Raw genomic sequence first — 15,996 nt, 5'->3', positions numbered from 1 at the left:
TTGGAAAATAAGATAAATATAATCAGAAATAAATAATTTCTAGAAAATGATCTATATATCTCAGTGTTTAATTAGTTGGTATAAATTCATTCATGATTTTCTCTTACCATTATCTACACTCTATCTCTCATTGTGACTCTCTTTAGTTCCTAATATTTATTAATGCCTTTTTCTTTCTTGCTCAACACATCTGAATTTTCAATTTTATTAGGTAATGCAAAGAAAGCAAGTAGCTGATTTTTGAGTGATTACTTTTCTGTTCTACTTTATTAATTTGTGCTTATCTATTTTTTTCTTTCTTCTGACTTCTTGGGTACAGTATCCTTAAAGAATTTCTTGGAGGGATGCCTGGTAGCTCAGCAGTTGAGCGTCTGCCTTTGGCTCAGGCGTGATCCCAGAGTCCTGGGATTGACTCCTGCATCGGGCTCCCTGCAGAGGGCCTGATTCTCTCTGCCCGTATCTCTGCCTCTCTCACTGTGTCTCTCATGAATAAATAAATAAAATCTTAAAAAAGAGAGAAGAGAAGTGGTTTACTTAGCTCATTTAACCTACTTTTCCAACATAAAGATTTTAAGGCTTTAGCTTTTGCAGCTTTCCCACTTTTTCCAGGATCCTTGAGACCATGACTGAAGCCAAAATCAAGAGTTGCAGGGTTAACCAACTGAGTCACCCAGTCACTCAGCCCATAGCTTTTGATCCGCAGTCTTATTAATGTCAATTCTTAAAATTTCTTAATTTTTGATGATGGATTCTTTGGCCCGTGAGTTATTTTGATGTGTGTTTCAGGCTCCCATGTGAATGGGTTCTTCTGGTTATTGCACAACCATTCTTTAATTTATCTGTTATCAGGTTTGTATAACATTAAAGCTAAATTAACTGCTATAATTTCTGCGCCTAATACATGTACTTAAAAGAAATGTTGCCTCTTCATATCTTATGTTATTTATTTTCAAATGGTTTGTGCATTCTCTTACCGATTTTAAGATCTCCTTGTGCAGTTTAGATGATAACATTCTCTGTGCTGAGTTGCAAACATGTTTCAAAATCTATGATTTTCTATTGCCTTTATTGAAGTCATCTTTTCCCATGCAAAAGTTTTTATTTAATACTTATAGAGTGAAATTTGCTTATCTCTCTCTCTTCTTTTTTAAGATTTTATTTATTTATTCATGACAGACACAGAGAGAAAGAGAGAGGCAGAGACACAGGCAGAGGGAGAAGCTGGCCCCATGCAGGGAGCCCAATGCAGGACTTGATCCTGGGTCTCCAGGATCATGCCCTGGGCCAAAGGCAGCGCCAAACACTGAGCCACCCAGGCTGCCCGCTTATCTCTCTTTTTTGCTGTAAGACTCTATATTGCTAAGGACCCACCACTTTAAATGTGTGTGAGTGTGTGTGTGTGTGTGTGTGTATACATATATATATATATATATATATTCCTATCTGTTCTTGTAGGATTTTTATACATTTCTTTCAAAGGAAGATCTAGGGCTAAGGAATACAATTCATATAATTTTTTTATCCAAAGATCTTTTATGAAAAATGCAAACATAGGCACAAAATTTGGTATAAGAGTGAATATTTGTCCAAAGTGTGAAAAATCATAAAAATTAATGTTAACAAATATCTCAAATATGTCCCTAATCAGAAAGATGGCATAATATTTTAATAAAATGACTGGTTAATACATGTCTGTAGTGTTTTTATTTTCCTACATTTTTGGCTTCATATTCTTTTGATCACCTCACTATCCTAGTTGCAATTATATGATATCTTCCATAGAGGAAATAAAAAGAAGGTTAACCTTTCCTTTAGTAGAGTTGATCAAACATTGTTTTATTCTTGCTAGTTAGGATGTACAACCCACATGAATTCAGACACAAACACATTCACTATAAAACCACTACACAATTGTACCTTTCACAGGAAATCTGAAAAACCACATTTTCACTGAATTCTCAGAAACAAAGAAAAAACAGATGATGCCTTTGTATGGTAAAATGACCTTTCCACACATTGAATTCTGGCCCCATATGTTGCAAACCTTGTTTCTCCCCAAGACCCCTGTTCTGGTGCCAGGAGCAGTAGGACATGGTTATAACGTGGCATGAGCCAAGGTCCTGTGTCTTGGTGAGAGAATGTTGAGTGGGTCAGTGCTAGCACCCTGGAGGCTGATGTTCTGCAACACTTACTAATAACTTAATGCAAAATTACAAATTACAAATCCCAGGCATCTATCCCACCAGGCCCAAATGAAATACATCCCTTATTCAGCCTCCCCTCTGCCAGACCCCATAGGCCCTATATTTTCCAGGGCCATCTGATGAGAGAGACGTGGGAAGAATGGAAAGTAGGATGAGCGACTTACCTCAGCTTGCCAAGGACTTTGCTGATTTTAAGTACTGAACATCCCATGGCCCAGGAGCTCTCTCAGTCCCAGGGCCTACAAGGAAGGCCGATTGCTCTAGGCAGAAGAGACATGGTCTCAGCTGTTGGTTCTTAAAATAACTTGGTTTTGCCAATTTTGAGAACTGATGACCTCATGGACACATAGCTGGGGCAATTCCTGGGGCATTAGAAGCAGCCCATGCCAGGGCTAATGATGAAGTTCTGGTAGCTTCCCGTAAATTTGCTGAGTAGATCATTTAAGTCTCTAATCTATCTTTCATTTAAGGCTTTAAGTCTTTATCTGAAATTCGTTGTCCACTTGCATTCTTTATGTATTTCCTAGTCTTCCTCCTTTTGGGTATTGGGTGCCTGGAATGGTTTGTCTCTCTGCCAGAATCCTGTGACTCAGGTACCACTTCTGGAATCCCCTTTGTCAAAAGGAGATGACACAGTCTCCCCCTGTGCTAGGAGAGAGGAAGAGTGTGGTCTCCATGTCTGCTGAGGCTCCTGGAGTGGCTAAGCCTCTCTCTGCTCTGGAAGTCCCAGCCTTGGAACTGCAAGGCCACTGTTCCACTCAGCCAGGGCTAGGCATCTCCATATCAGGGCACAGCTTCTCCAGTCTCACATCTACGCTGCTCAGGGGATCCCAGATCTCAGCACATATTCTTCAAAGAATCTGCTGCTTTGCTCATCATGTGGCAGAAATTGCTGAAGCTCCTTTCCAGGATCTCACAGTCTGTGAAAAAGAAGACTCAGAGCAATTTGGTTTGGATTTGTTTTTCTGCTATAAGTCCTATAACAAGCATCTGTGCCTAATTGTTGTCTTTTGCCTTTAAAGCATATGTGTGTATATGTGTGTGTCGTAGTAGACATGTACAGGTATATGTATGTATACATATACAGTTGGCCCTTGAATACCATAGGAGTTAGTCTGCATAGTTGGTTGAGCAATTGACTCTTGGTTTGGTTCAGGTCGTGATCTCAGGGTCCTGGGATCCAGCTCCATGATGGGCTCCTCACTCAGCAGGAGTCTGCTTGGGATTTTCTCTCTCCTGTGAAGGTGACCTAGAAGACAAGTGATAACAAAGAGGAAACTGAGGAAAAAAAGAGCTAAACAATTAAAAGACCATGATAGATAGATTACGGGAAAAACGACAGCCTGAGGAAGAAAAACCTACGTTTAATTGGTGTTCCGGGGCGCCGAAAGGAGACAGAGGGCCATAATATGTATTTGAACAAATTCTAGTCTGAAAACCACTTTCCTAATCTGGAAAGGGAGAAGCAGGCATTCAGATCCAGGAAACGAGAGATCCCCTAAACTCAATTAAAACTGTTCAACACCTCGAATTTAATGTGAAGCTTGCAAATTCAAACGATAAAGAGAAGATCCTTAAAGCAGAAGACACAAGAAGATCCATGACTTTTTTATGGGGGGAGTATTAGGGTAACAGCAGACCTCTCCACAGAGACTGCAGGCGGAAAGGGCTGGCAGGATATATTCAGGTCCTAAATAGGAGAAGAACATTGCAACCAAGAATAACTTTATCAGCAAGGATCTCATTCAAAATGGAAGGAGAGATAAGAGCTTCCAAGACAGGCAGCAACTAAAAAATATGTGACACTCCTAAACCAACTCTGCAGGAAATTTTAAGTGGGACTCTTAAGAATTCCCCTTTAAGAAGAAGTTCAGGGAACAGTCCACAAAAACAAGGACTGAATAGATATCATATGACACTAAACTCCATATCTCTCAATAGTACTCTGAATGTGAGCGGCTTAAGACCCCCATCAACAAGGGGCAGGGTTTCCGACTGGATAAAAAGCAGGACCCATCTATTTGCTGTCTACCAAGAGACTCATTTTAGACAGAAGGACACCTACAGCCCTGAAAATAAAAAGGTTGGAGAACCATTTACCATCGAATGGTCCTCAAAAGAATGCAGGTGTAGCCATCCTTCATATCAGCATAACTAAGATTTACCCCAAAGACTGTAGTGAGAGATGAAGGGACATATCTCCATACTTAAAAGGATCTATTCAACAGAGACTTAACAATCCTCAATATATTGCCCCGACATGTGGGAGCTGTCAAATATAATCCATCAATTATTAACCAAAGTGAAGAAATTACTTAGATAATACATACACTTTATATGGTGACTTCAATCTAGCTCTTTCTATAATACATTAGGTCTCTAGCAACAACATCTCCAAAGAACGAGCTTTTAAATGATAACTGGACAGCTGATTAAGGTTTCTATATCTACAGAACTTTCATCCAAAACTCAACTGAATACACTTCTTCTCAGCGCACATGGAACTTTCTCCAGAATAGCCACATATTGGGTCCAAATAGGGTCTGAACCGATCCCAAAGATTGCGTTGTCCCCTGCTATTCTCAGACCTCAATGCCTTAAATTAGAACTAAATCACAACAAGAAGTTTGGAAGACCTCAAAACACGTGAGTTAAGGACCATCCGCTAAAAGTAAAGATTCCATGAAATTCAAGGACAGAATTTAAACAGCGACTCATGGAAACTAATGAGAAAGACCTGAAGATAACCAACCGTTCAAAATCTTTGGGATGCAGCAAAAGCAGTTCTAAGGGGAAAATAACATCACGCAATCAAGCATCCATTCAAAAACTGGAAATAACTCAAATACAAAAGCTTAACCTTACACATAAAAGGAGCTAGAGAGAAAAAAAACGCACATAGATCCTACACCAAGGAAGAAAGGGGAGTTAATAAAGATGTCGAGCAGAACTCAAGCGAAATCGAGACCAGAGAAGAATCGCATGGACAGATCAACAGAACCAGGAGTTGGTTCTTTGAACATTAATTAACAGACTACGATAAACCATTTTAGCCCCTTATAAAAAGAGCGAGAGAAGAGTCAAATTAATAAAATCCATGGAATGAAATGGAGAGATCACTTACCAACACCAAGGAAATCACAAGATTTTAAAACATATTATGAACAGACTATACGCCAATAAATTGGCAATCTAGAAGAAATGGACCTCATTCCTGGAAAGCACAAACTACAAAACTGGGAACAGGAAGAAATAGAAAACCTGAACAGGCCAATAACCAGGAGGAACATTGAAGCAGTCAGTCACAAAACCCTCCCAGACACAAGAGTCCAGGGCAGATGGCCCCAGGAGAATTTTATCAAACGTTTACGAGAAAGGAAACCATACCTATTCTCCTAACAGCTGTTTGAAAGAATAGAAAGAGATGGAGTCTTCCAATTCGTTCCTATCGAAGCCAGCTCCCCCTTATTCCACGACAGACAAAGACCCCCAAAAAAGGCAAGAATTACAGACAATTCCCTGATGAACATGGATGCAAAATTCTCAACAAGCTACTGGCAATAGGATCCAACAGTACATTAGAAAATATTCCCATGACCAAAGTAGGATTTATCCTGGGACACAAGGCTGGCTCAACACCTTAGTAAAACAATCAATGTGCTTCATCATACAGCACGACAAATAACCAAGAACCATCTGGATCCTCTCATTGGATGCCCAGAGAAAGCATTTGACAAAATCGCATCCATTCCTGATCAAAACTCTTCAGAGTGTGGGATTAGAGAGGGAACATTTCCTCGACATCTTAAAAGCCATTATGAAAAGCCCACAGCAAATCTCATTCTCAATGGGGAAGCACTGGGAGCCTTTCCCCTAAGATCAGGAACAAGAAGGGATGTCCCTCTCACCACTGCGTTCACATAGTACTGGAAGTCCTAGCCTCAGCAACTCAGAAACAAAAAGACATTAACAGGCATTCAAATTGGCAAAGAGAAGTCAAACTCTCCCTCTTGCCGATGACACTGTACTCTACATAGAAAACCAAAAAGTCTCCACCCCAAGATTGCTAGAACTCATTACAGCAATTGGGTCAGCCTGCAGGTATAAAAATCAATGCCCAGAAGTCAGTGGCATTTCTAACACTAACAACTACAGCACTGAAGAAAGAGAATTAAGGAGTCAATCCCATTTTCCAATTGCACCCAAACGCATAAGATACCTAGGAATAAACCTCACCCAAAGATGTAAAGGATCTATACCTCAAAACTATAAACACTTCTGAAAGAAATTGAGGGAAGACACAAAGAGATGGACGAACAATATTCATGCTCATGGATTGGCCAGAATTAATATTGTGAAAATGTCAACTGTTACCCAGGGGCAATATACACGTTTAATGCAATCCCTATCAAAATACCCTGGTACTTTTTCAGAGAGTTAGAACAAATTATTTTAAGATTTTGTGGAATCAGAAAAGATCCCGAATATCCAGGGGAATTTTAAAAAGAAGAAAAAGAAACCATATCTGGGGGCATCAATGATCCAGATTTCAGGTTGTACTCAAAGCTAGTGGTCATAAGACAGTGTGTGAACTGGCACAAAAACAGACACATAGATCAGTGGAACAGAATAGAGAATCCAGAAGTTGGCCCTGCAACTTTGTGGGCAACTAATATTCGATAAGGAGGAAAGACTATCCATTGGAGAAAGACAGTCTTCAATAAATGGTGCTGGGAAAATTGGCACATCCACATGCAGACAAGAAGAAACTAGACCACTCTCTTTCACCATACCACAAGATAAACTCAAAAATGGATGAAAGATCTAAATGTGAGACAAGATTCCATCAAAATCTAGAGAAAGAACACAGCAAAACACCCTTTTTGACTCAGCATAGTAACTTCTTGCAAGATACATCCACGAGCAAACGAACAAAAAGCAAAATGAACTATTGGGACTTCATCAGATAAGGCTTTTGCACAGCAAATAGGGATACAGTCAACAAAACTCAAGACAACCTACTAAAGGGAGAGAGTATTTGCAAATGACATATCAGATAACGGGCTAGTTTCCAGATCTATAAGAACTTTTAAACTCAACCAAGAACCAAACAAATCCAATCCATAAAATGGGCAAAAGACATGACACAGAAATCTCACAGAGAAAGACATAGACATGGCCCAAAATGCACATGAAATGCTCTGCCATCACTGCATCAGGGGAAATACCAAATCAAAACCACAATGAGATACCACCTCACACCAGTGAGGGAATGGGGAAACTTCAACAAGGCAGGAAAAAACCCAAATGTTGGAGAGTGATGTGGAGAAAAGGAACGCCTCTACAGTGGTGGGAATGTGAACTGTGCAGCCACTCTGGAAAACTGTGTGAGGTTCCTCAAGAGTTAAAAATAGACCTGCCCTAGACCCAGCAATTGCACTTGGCGAGTTTACCCCAAAGATCAAGATGCACGCGGGACCTGTGTTTACCCCGATGTTATAGCAGCAATGGCCGATAGCAAACTGTGGAGGAGCCTCGGTGTCCAACGGAAAGATGAATGGATAAGAAGATGTGGTTCTAGTATACAATGGAATATTACTCAGCTATTAGAAAGTGACAACATACCCACCATTTGCTTCAATCCTGGATGGAACTTGGAGGGTTATTATGCTGGTAGTAAGTAAGCCGTCGGGAAGGCAAACATTATATGTTCTCATTCATTTGGGGAGAATATAAATAATAGTGCATTAGTAATATAAGGAAGGTAGAGAAATGTGTAGGAAATATCAGAAAGGGGGACAGATGGTAAAGACTGCTAACTCTGGGAAGAAGGCAGGGGGTGTCGAAGGAGGAGGAGGAGGTGGAGGTAATGGGTGACAGGCACGGGTTATTCTGTCATATGTAAATTGAACACCAAAAAAAAATAAAAATATAAAAAATAAATATAAACAAACAAACAAACAAAAAGATATTTCCATTTACTCTCATCCTTTGTGGGTATTGTTGTCATGCATCTTACTTTTGCATATGTTAAAAATGAAACATACATTAATATTATTTAGTTTTAGACAATCAATGCCACTAGAGATGCTGTTGGCCCAGCACCACTTATTGTGAGATCATCCTTTCTAGCCTGGAAAGATGCATAAGTATGGTGCTGCAAGAATAGGCATAAAGTGTGAGAATCTATGTATCACAATTCAGGTCCACCAGAACCATCCATCTACAAGAAGAGATTTTAAATAGCTAGGTTCACAGGATGATTTATTCAATACCTATAAATAACCTCTATCCTCAGATGCTTAATGTGCGCAAATTGGGGCCTTGAATTGAGTCATCATAAAGACAGAGAAGAGACTATGCATGAATCCAGAGGTGTAAGGTTTCATCTTGCAAGACTGATCTGGCTATTGTTGAATGTCCAGCCTGGTGGCAGCAGCAACAAACATTAGCCCTCAATGTAGCACTATCCCTGAAAGAGACCATGTATCTTCTTAGTAGGAAGATGATTACATCAGTCTCTTTACATCCTGAAAAAAGAATTTTCTGATTAGAACTGCCTTGTACATTGGATATGGGTTTGCTTTGCTTGTTCCTTATGTCTCACTGTCCAGAGGCTCTGGAATATTTATTGAACCACCACCATGGGATCCTGCAATGACATTATCACCTCTCAGACCAAGTAGCCCACTTTATAGCACAGAGACCACAAGGAACATGTAACCATAGGGTCCACTGGTCATATTATATAACACATCACTCAGAAGCTATTAGCCTGAATATTGACAGATAATAATGTACAGCAAGATCCTTGGTGCTATCAGTCATCAACAGCTTAAACCAGTGACTGAGCATGGTAGTTATTTTCCTCCCCAACAATTTTAGGTTCTACAGATCTAGGGGTCTGTCTCCCAGAAGAATGATTTAATAGTGAGAATTCCACTAATATAGAACTACAATTGCTGTGTGGTCATATTAGACTTCTCACACCAGTAGAGTAGGCAAAGAAATAAGTTACTATACTGATGGGGTAATATCCTAATTGTCATGAAGAAGGGGCTTACTTCTACATAATATAGGAAGTGAGGAATGCAGTTGGGCCAGAGATCTTGAGGCCTCCATGACCGGGACTGACTACAAAACCCAGTTACCATACCTGCAATCTGATAAAATCTGTGCAGAGCCTAGACCCCTCAAGTATAATCCTGGGTCATCTCACCCGATAAAGCCACCTAAAAGCAGAAGTGGTAATAGTGAGTAGAATCTAGAAGGGTGGTAAGGACTGTAAGTTATGATTTTCTGATCAACTTCAGCGGTGGAGAAGCTACAGCTCATTTTGCCAAACCCTCCTATTTTAATGCTTTCCTTTTCTCTTCCCAACATTTTTAGGGAAGCTAGAGTAGGATGGAGTGAAATTAATATGATGTAAGTGGATCAGACTGGTTAAGGGTAGACTCCATGGATATATGTCCATACTCCACCAAGATCTCCGTAATTCTCTTTTATGATTTATGTATCCCCCTCCTTGGCTTTGTTACTGTTTTGTTTCTAAAGGCCCATTCTTGCAATTCTCTTGAGAAGACTACCTTCAAACTACTACATCTGGGCAGACTGGGTGGCTCAGCGGTTTAGCACCACCTTCAGCCCAGGTCATGATCCTGGAGACCGAGGATCGAGTCCACTGTGGGGCTCTTTGCATGGAGCCTACTTCCCCCCTTTATACACTGTGTCTCTGCCTCTCTCTCTCTATGTCTCATGAATAAATAAATAAAATCTTAAAAAGAAAACTGCTACATCTCCTCTGTCAGTAAATTGGAGAGCCAAAAGTGCCTGGGAGTTTATATCCTCAAAGTAGCCCTTAGCTAAAACTGATTAAAAACTGGGACTTTGGAAGCCCAGTTCACTACAACCAGTAATAAATGCCATGGCATAATTTCCCTCCTTGCAAGATTTGAACTGAGACTGGAACTTTGTCTGAAAGTTACCCTGTAGTTCTTTCCGTCTGCTTTCTTTACATTTTTACTGCTGGAGCACTAAATCCAGGAGTGTTCCTTAAACCCAGTTCATCCCAGGAAGCAGCAAGTCACATAAGACAATTGTTAGGTGTCAGTAAGTTTGTAGGCGGCTTGAAATCAAACAATAAAAAAAATCTAGAAGGCTACATACATAATGATCAGAGAGATGAACATGCTCAGAAAGAAATGAGAAGACTCCAAACTTTCAACTCTGGCTGACTGGCTCTATGTAAGCAGGAAGTAAAGGCTAAGGTAGAATTGTAAATAGCCAGATTTAGCATTGTGAAAAAGTGCCTAATACAAAGATAATCTACAAAGACCAAAATAGTATTCTTGTTGCTTATTTATTTGGACACAGGCGATGGCTCCATGTTTTTAGAAAATCCTTGCGTCACTAGCTCACCATTAAGAGACTTGAGTGGCCACACAACAAATAATCCAGTTACAAAACATAGTTGAAAAGCCACTAAGCAGTTACAACTCACAAGAAGCAGGAATAAATACCTGGGGAAGGAGGAGGATCTGGTTTCCAGAATTACCATATTATGAGACTCAAAATGTCAATCTTCAACAAAAAAGCAAAGAGGCATGTAAAGAAATAAACTATGGCCGTTTAAAAGAAAAATATTCATAGAACTATCCTGACAAAGCTGGCTATTGGACTTACTAGACCAGACCTAAGGAAATAAAGATACCATAAAATATTACATACTTTATATAACTTTACTTTAAGGAGTCTTAGAAGAAAAGAGAAATAGAAAATATGTTTGGAGAAATAGTAGCTAGAAATTTCCCCAGGATAATGAATGACATGATCCCTACCATCCAGGAATCTCAATAAATATAAGTAAGATAAATTAAGCGAATCACACTGAGACACATTATAATCAAACTGTCAAAATCAAAGACAGATAGAATCTTGAAAAAAACAAAATAGATAAAATTGCCATATACAAGAGATCTTCAGTATTACATTTAACAGCGAATTTCTCATTGAAAACCATGAGAGTCAGATGGCATGCAATGACATATTTAAAGTGATGAAAGAAAAAAAAAGAAAAAAAAACACCTCTCAGTGAAGAATTGTATACACAGCAAGCCATTCTTCAAAAAGAAGATGTTGATAAATTTTCAGATAAGCGAAAGTTGAAAGGTTCATTACTTTTATAGATATACTATACAAAGAAATGCTAAAGGCAATTCTTAGGCTAAAATGAAAGGACCACACTAGGCAATGCTGCGAAGCCATGAAAAAATTTAAAAAACTAGGTAAAGGTAACTACATAGCTAAACATAAAACCTAGCACTATATTTGACTTGTCACTCATTTCTATGCCTATATTATTCAAACTAAGCATGTGTGAAACAATAATAAATCTATGTTAATGGGCACACAATACATAGCAACATAATTTGTTAAAGAAATAAAATAACAATATAGGGGAGCAGGTTGTATGGGTGTAAGGATTTTTGTACATCATTTAAATTGGTATTCATCCAAGCTAGTGCTATAAATTTAAGATGTTAATTGTAATGCCCAGGATAAGCACTAAAATAACTGAAATATATACAGAAAAGAATGAAAGGAATAAAAAGATACAATAGGAAAAAAATCAATCAAACATACCAGGAGGCAGTAATAGTGAAAATGAGGAACAAAAGATATGGCATAATTAGTATAATGACGATAAGTCCTTTCTTATGTCAGTAACTACTTTAAATGTACACATATGGAACTCACCAATTAAAGACAGATTATGCAGAAAGAACTTTGAAAAAACACATAATCAAACTGTATATCGTCTATAAGAATACTAAAATAAGCAAAAGTAAAATTGTTAAAGTATATTCCATATAGGGGTGCCTGGGTGGCTCAGTTAGTTAAGTGGCTGCCTTTTGACTCAGGTCATGGTCTCAGTCCTGGGATGGGGCCCCCACACTGGAGTCCCTGCTCAGTGGGAGTCTGCTTCTCCCCTCTCCCTCCACTCTTCGCTCCTGTCTCCTTACTCTCTCTCTCTCAATAAATAAATAAAATATTATATATATATATAAATATTCCCATACCACCAAAGAAGTATTAATTCTGAGATAGATATATTAATATCAAAAAAAAGATATATTAATATCAGACAAAGAGACTTTGTAAATGTTATTACAGGTAACAAAGGACATGAGTCTCCTGGGTGGTTCAGTTGTTTAAGCATCCGACTCATTTTTTGTTGTTGTATTTGTTTGTTTATTTATTTATTTATTTATTGTTATTTATTTATTTATTTATTTATATTTTTATTGATTCGATTTGCCAACATATAATGTAACACCCAGTGCTCATCCTGTCAAGTGCCCCCTTCAGTGCCCTTCACCCAGTCACCCCATCCCCCTACCTGCCTCCCCTTCCACTACCCCTTTTTGTTTCCCAGATTTAGGAGTCTCTCATGGTTTGTCATCCTCTGTAATTTTTCCCACACTTTTTCTCTCTTTTCCTTTATAATCCCTTTCCACTATTTTTATATTCCCTGTATGAGTGAAACCATATAATGATTGTTACTCCGACTGACTTACTTCCTCAGCATAATACCCTCAAGTTCTATCACGTTAGAAGCAAATGGTGGGTATTCTCTTTTCTAATGGCTGAGGAATATTCCATTGTATATATAATCCTATCAAAACACCATGGGCTTTCTTCAGAGAGTTGGAACAAGTAATCTTAAGATTTGAGTGGAATCAGAAAGGTATGCCAGTTGTGAGGGAATATTGAAAAAGAAAACCAGAGCGGGGGCATCACAATGCCGGATTTCAAGTTATTGCCTACAAGCTGTGATCATCAAGACAGTGTGGAACTGGCACAAAAATAGACACACGCGATCAGTGGAACAGAATAAGGAACCCGGAAATGGGCCTAACTCTATGGTCAACTAATATTCCAACAAAGCAGGAAAAACCCACTGGAAAAGCGACAGTCTCTTCATTAAATAGTGCTGGGAAAATTGGGCAGCCACGTGCAGAAGAAAGGAAACTAGACCATTCTCTTACACCATACACAAAGATAAACTCAAAATGGATAGGAAAGATCTAAATGTGAGACAGAATCCATCAAAATCCTAGAGGAGGCTTCTTGAGCCCAACACCCTTTTGAACTTGGCCACAGCAGCCTTGCTCTAGATAGATCTATGACTTGGGATCCCTGGGTGGTGCAGTTTGGCGCCTGCGCTGGCCCAGGGCGCGATCCCTGGAGACCCAGGATGAATCCCCGTCCCGGGCTCCGGTGCATAGAGCCTGCTTCTCCCTCTGCCTGTGTCTCTCCACCTCTCTCTTTCTCTCTCTGTGTGACTGTCATAAATAAATAAAAATTAAAAAAAAGATCATCTCTGACTTAATGAAGATTAAAAGCTTCTGCATAGCAAAAGAAACAGTCAACAAACTATAAGCATCCGACTCTTGATTTTGGCTCAGATTATGATCTCAAGGTTGTGACTAGGCCCCACATCAGGCTCCATGCGGGCATGGGACCTTCTTAGAATTATCTCTCTCTCCCTCTCTTTCTTCCCTCCCCTCTGCTCTCATTCTCTAAAATCAATCAATCAATCTTAAAATAGAAACAAGAGACAGTATTTATTGACAAATGGATTCATTCCATCAGGAATATATAATGATTATAAACATATGAGGGCAGCCGGTGGCTCAGTGGTTTATGCCCTTCCAGCCCGGGCCCCATCCTGGAGACCGGATCGAGTCACATCGGGCTCCCTGTGTGGAGCCTGCTTCTCCCTCTGCCTGTGTCTCTGCCCTCTCTCTCCCTGTGTGTCTCATGAATAAATAAATAAAATATTAAAAAATATATATACATCTTTCTACAAGAGCATCAAGTTATGTATAAGGTGCATTGTGTTTTCAATCCATGACCAGAAAATATCTCTCCATTTGATTAGATACTGATTTCTTCCATCAGAGCTTTGTAGTTTTCCACATGTAGATCCTGTATATATTTGTTTAGCAGATTTATACCTAAGTATTTCATTTTTGATGCTACTTTAAATTATATTTTTAAATTTTTAAATTCCAAATGTTCATTATCAGCATGCAGGAAAGCAACTACAGTTTGTATATTAACCTTATTATGCTATAGTTACTTATTATCACCAAGACTTATTTTATATATTCCTTAGGATTTTACATAACTATTAGGTCATCTATGAATAAATATTGTATTTCTTCCTTTTAAATCTACATATCTTTTTTGTTCTTGTCTTATTGCACCAGTTTGAGATCACTAATATACAATGTTTTTATATATATATATATAAGGAGCCGTCACTGCATTGATTCCAATCTCAAGGGGAAAGCATCCACTAGCCATTTAATATAATATTAGCTTGCAGGTGTTTTGTAGACAGTCTTCATCAGGTTAATAAAGTTTCCCTCTACTTCTAATTTCGTAGAGTTATTGTCAAAAATAGGTGTTGGGTTTTGTCAAATACTCTTTCTACATAAGTTGAGCAGGATCACATGGTTTCTCTTCTTTAGGCTGTTGATATGATGGATTACATTTATTGTTTTTTATTGTGAAATTAGCCTTTACATACCTGAAATAAACCCTACTTGTTGTAGAGTGCAATTATTTTTATGCATTGCTGGATTTGATTTGCTAATGATGAGTTTAAATTTTGCATTTATGTAAGAGTATCAGTCTGAATTCTTCCTTTCTTTTAATATCTATCTGGTTTTATTAGATAAAATAATCTATCCCTTTTTCCCTTCTCCCTCTCTCCCTTCTTTGCTTTGCTTCCTAAGTTTCCTTCTCAGAAGTATACATCTGGCTGCTATTTCAGCTGTACTGTATTGTTATACTTCCAGTTCCATCAGGAGTAGTACATACAGGGTGTGGGTGAGGAGCATTTATAACCTTGTGAGTTCTTTTCAGTCTTTTAGTGGACCTGTTTCTCTGGGCTATGATGTTCTAGAGTGTTTCTTCAGAGGGATCATTTCCCCTTCCCCTTCCACATTGCTTTGGTGAGACAGAAAAGCAAAGAATACATATTTATATTTTTTGTCATTGCTCCCATGTTTTAATTCTCCTAGTAATTTTTAATGGATATCTGACCTGTGATAACACAATGGGGCTCTGGATTATGTCATTTCCTTTAAGCAATAATTAGGTTTTCTTCTGGGAGCTTATAGGAACTCTGAGTTACCATAATCTAGTTTAATTTTAGAGCTGGGTTTGGTGTTTTTTTCAGTTTTGAGATTATTCCTAGGCCATGGTTCATCTTCTGATTGTGGTCTTTATTCCAAGTTGTGGCCCTTATTCCTACTTCATGGCTCTTTGGGAATCTCAGCTGAAAGTTTTGGGCTATATTCTAAAGCTCCCCAACTTGTTGGAATTGAATTCAGCCGTAGTCTCCCAGCAACATGCAGCTGCTGAAATTTTCTGCTGTTCTATTTGCCTTCCTAGATGCTATAGTCTGCTGGACTTTTTGGACTCTTGCCCTGATATATTTAGCATAGGAATTAGCCAAAGACTCAGTGGGAATTAGAGATTTGGGGACTTCTCTGTATTTCCTATTCTCAGGATTTTGTCCTCAGTCCCCACCATTGTGGCACTGTAGCAGTCTCACTACTCTATCTCAATTAGAAAAAAAAACAGGATAAATGTGGAGCCTTCAATGTGCTTCTCTTTTCTAAGGATCACAATCATCCAAGTCTCATCTCTGTTAGTTGTTCTTCAATGAGTTCCAAGAGTCGTCTCATATGTAGTTGACAGTGGGAGGTTTTGATTC

This window comes from Canis lupus, chromosome 3 (genome assembly GCF_003254725.2).
Source record: "Canis lupus dingo isolate Sandy chromosome 3, ASM325472v2, whole genome shotgun sequence".
Lineage (NCBI taxonomy): Eukaryota > Metazoa > Chordata > Mammalia > Carnivora > Canidae > Canis > Canis lupus.
The sequence above is the reverse complement of the archived record's forward strand: the minus strand, read 5'-3'. Positions refer to the sequence as shown.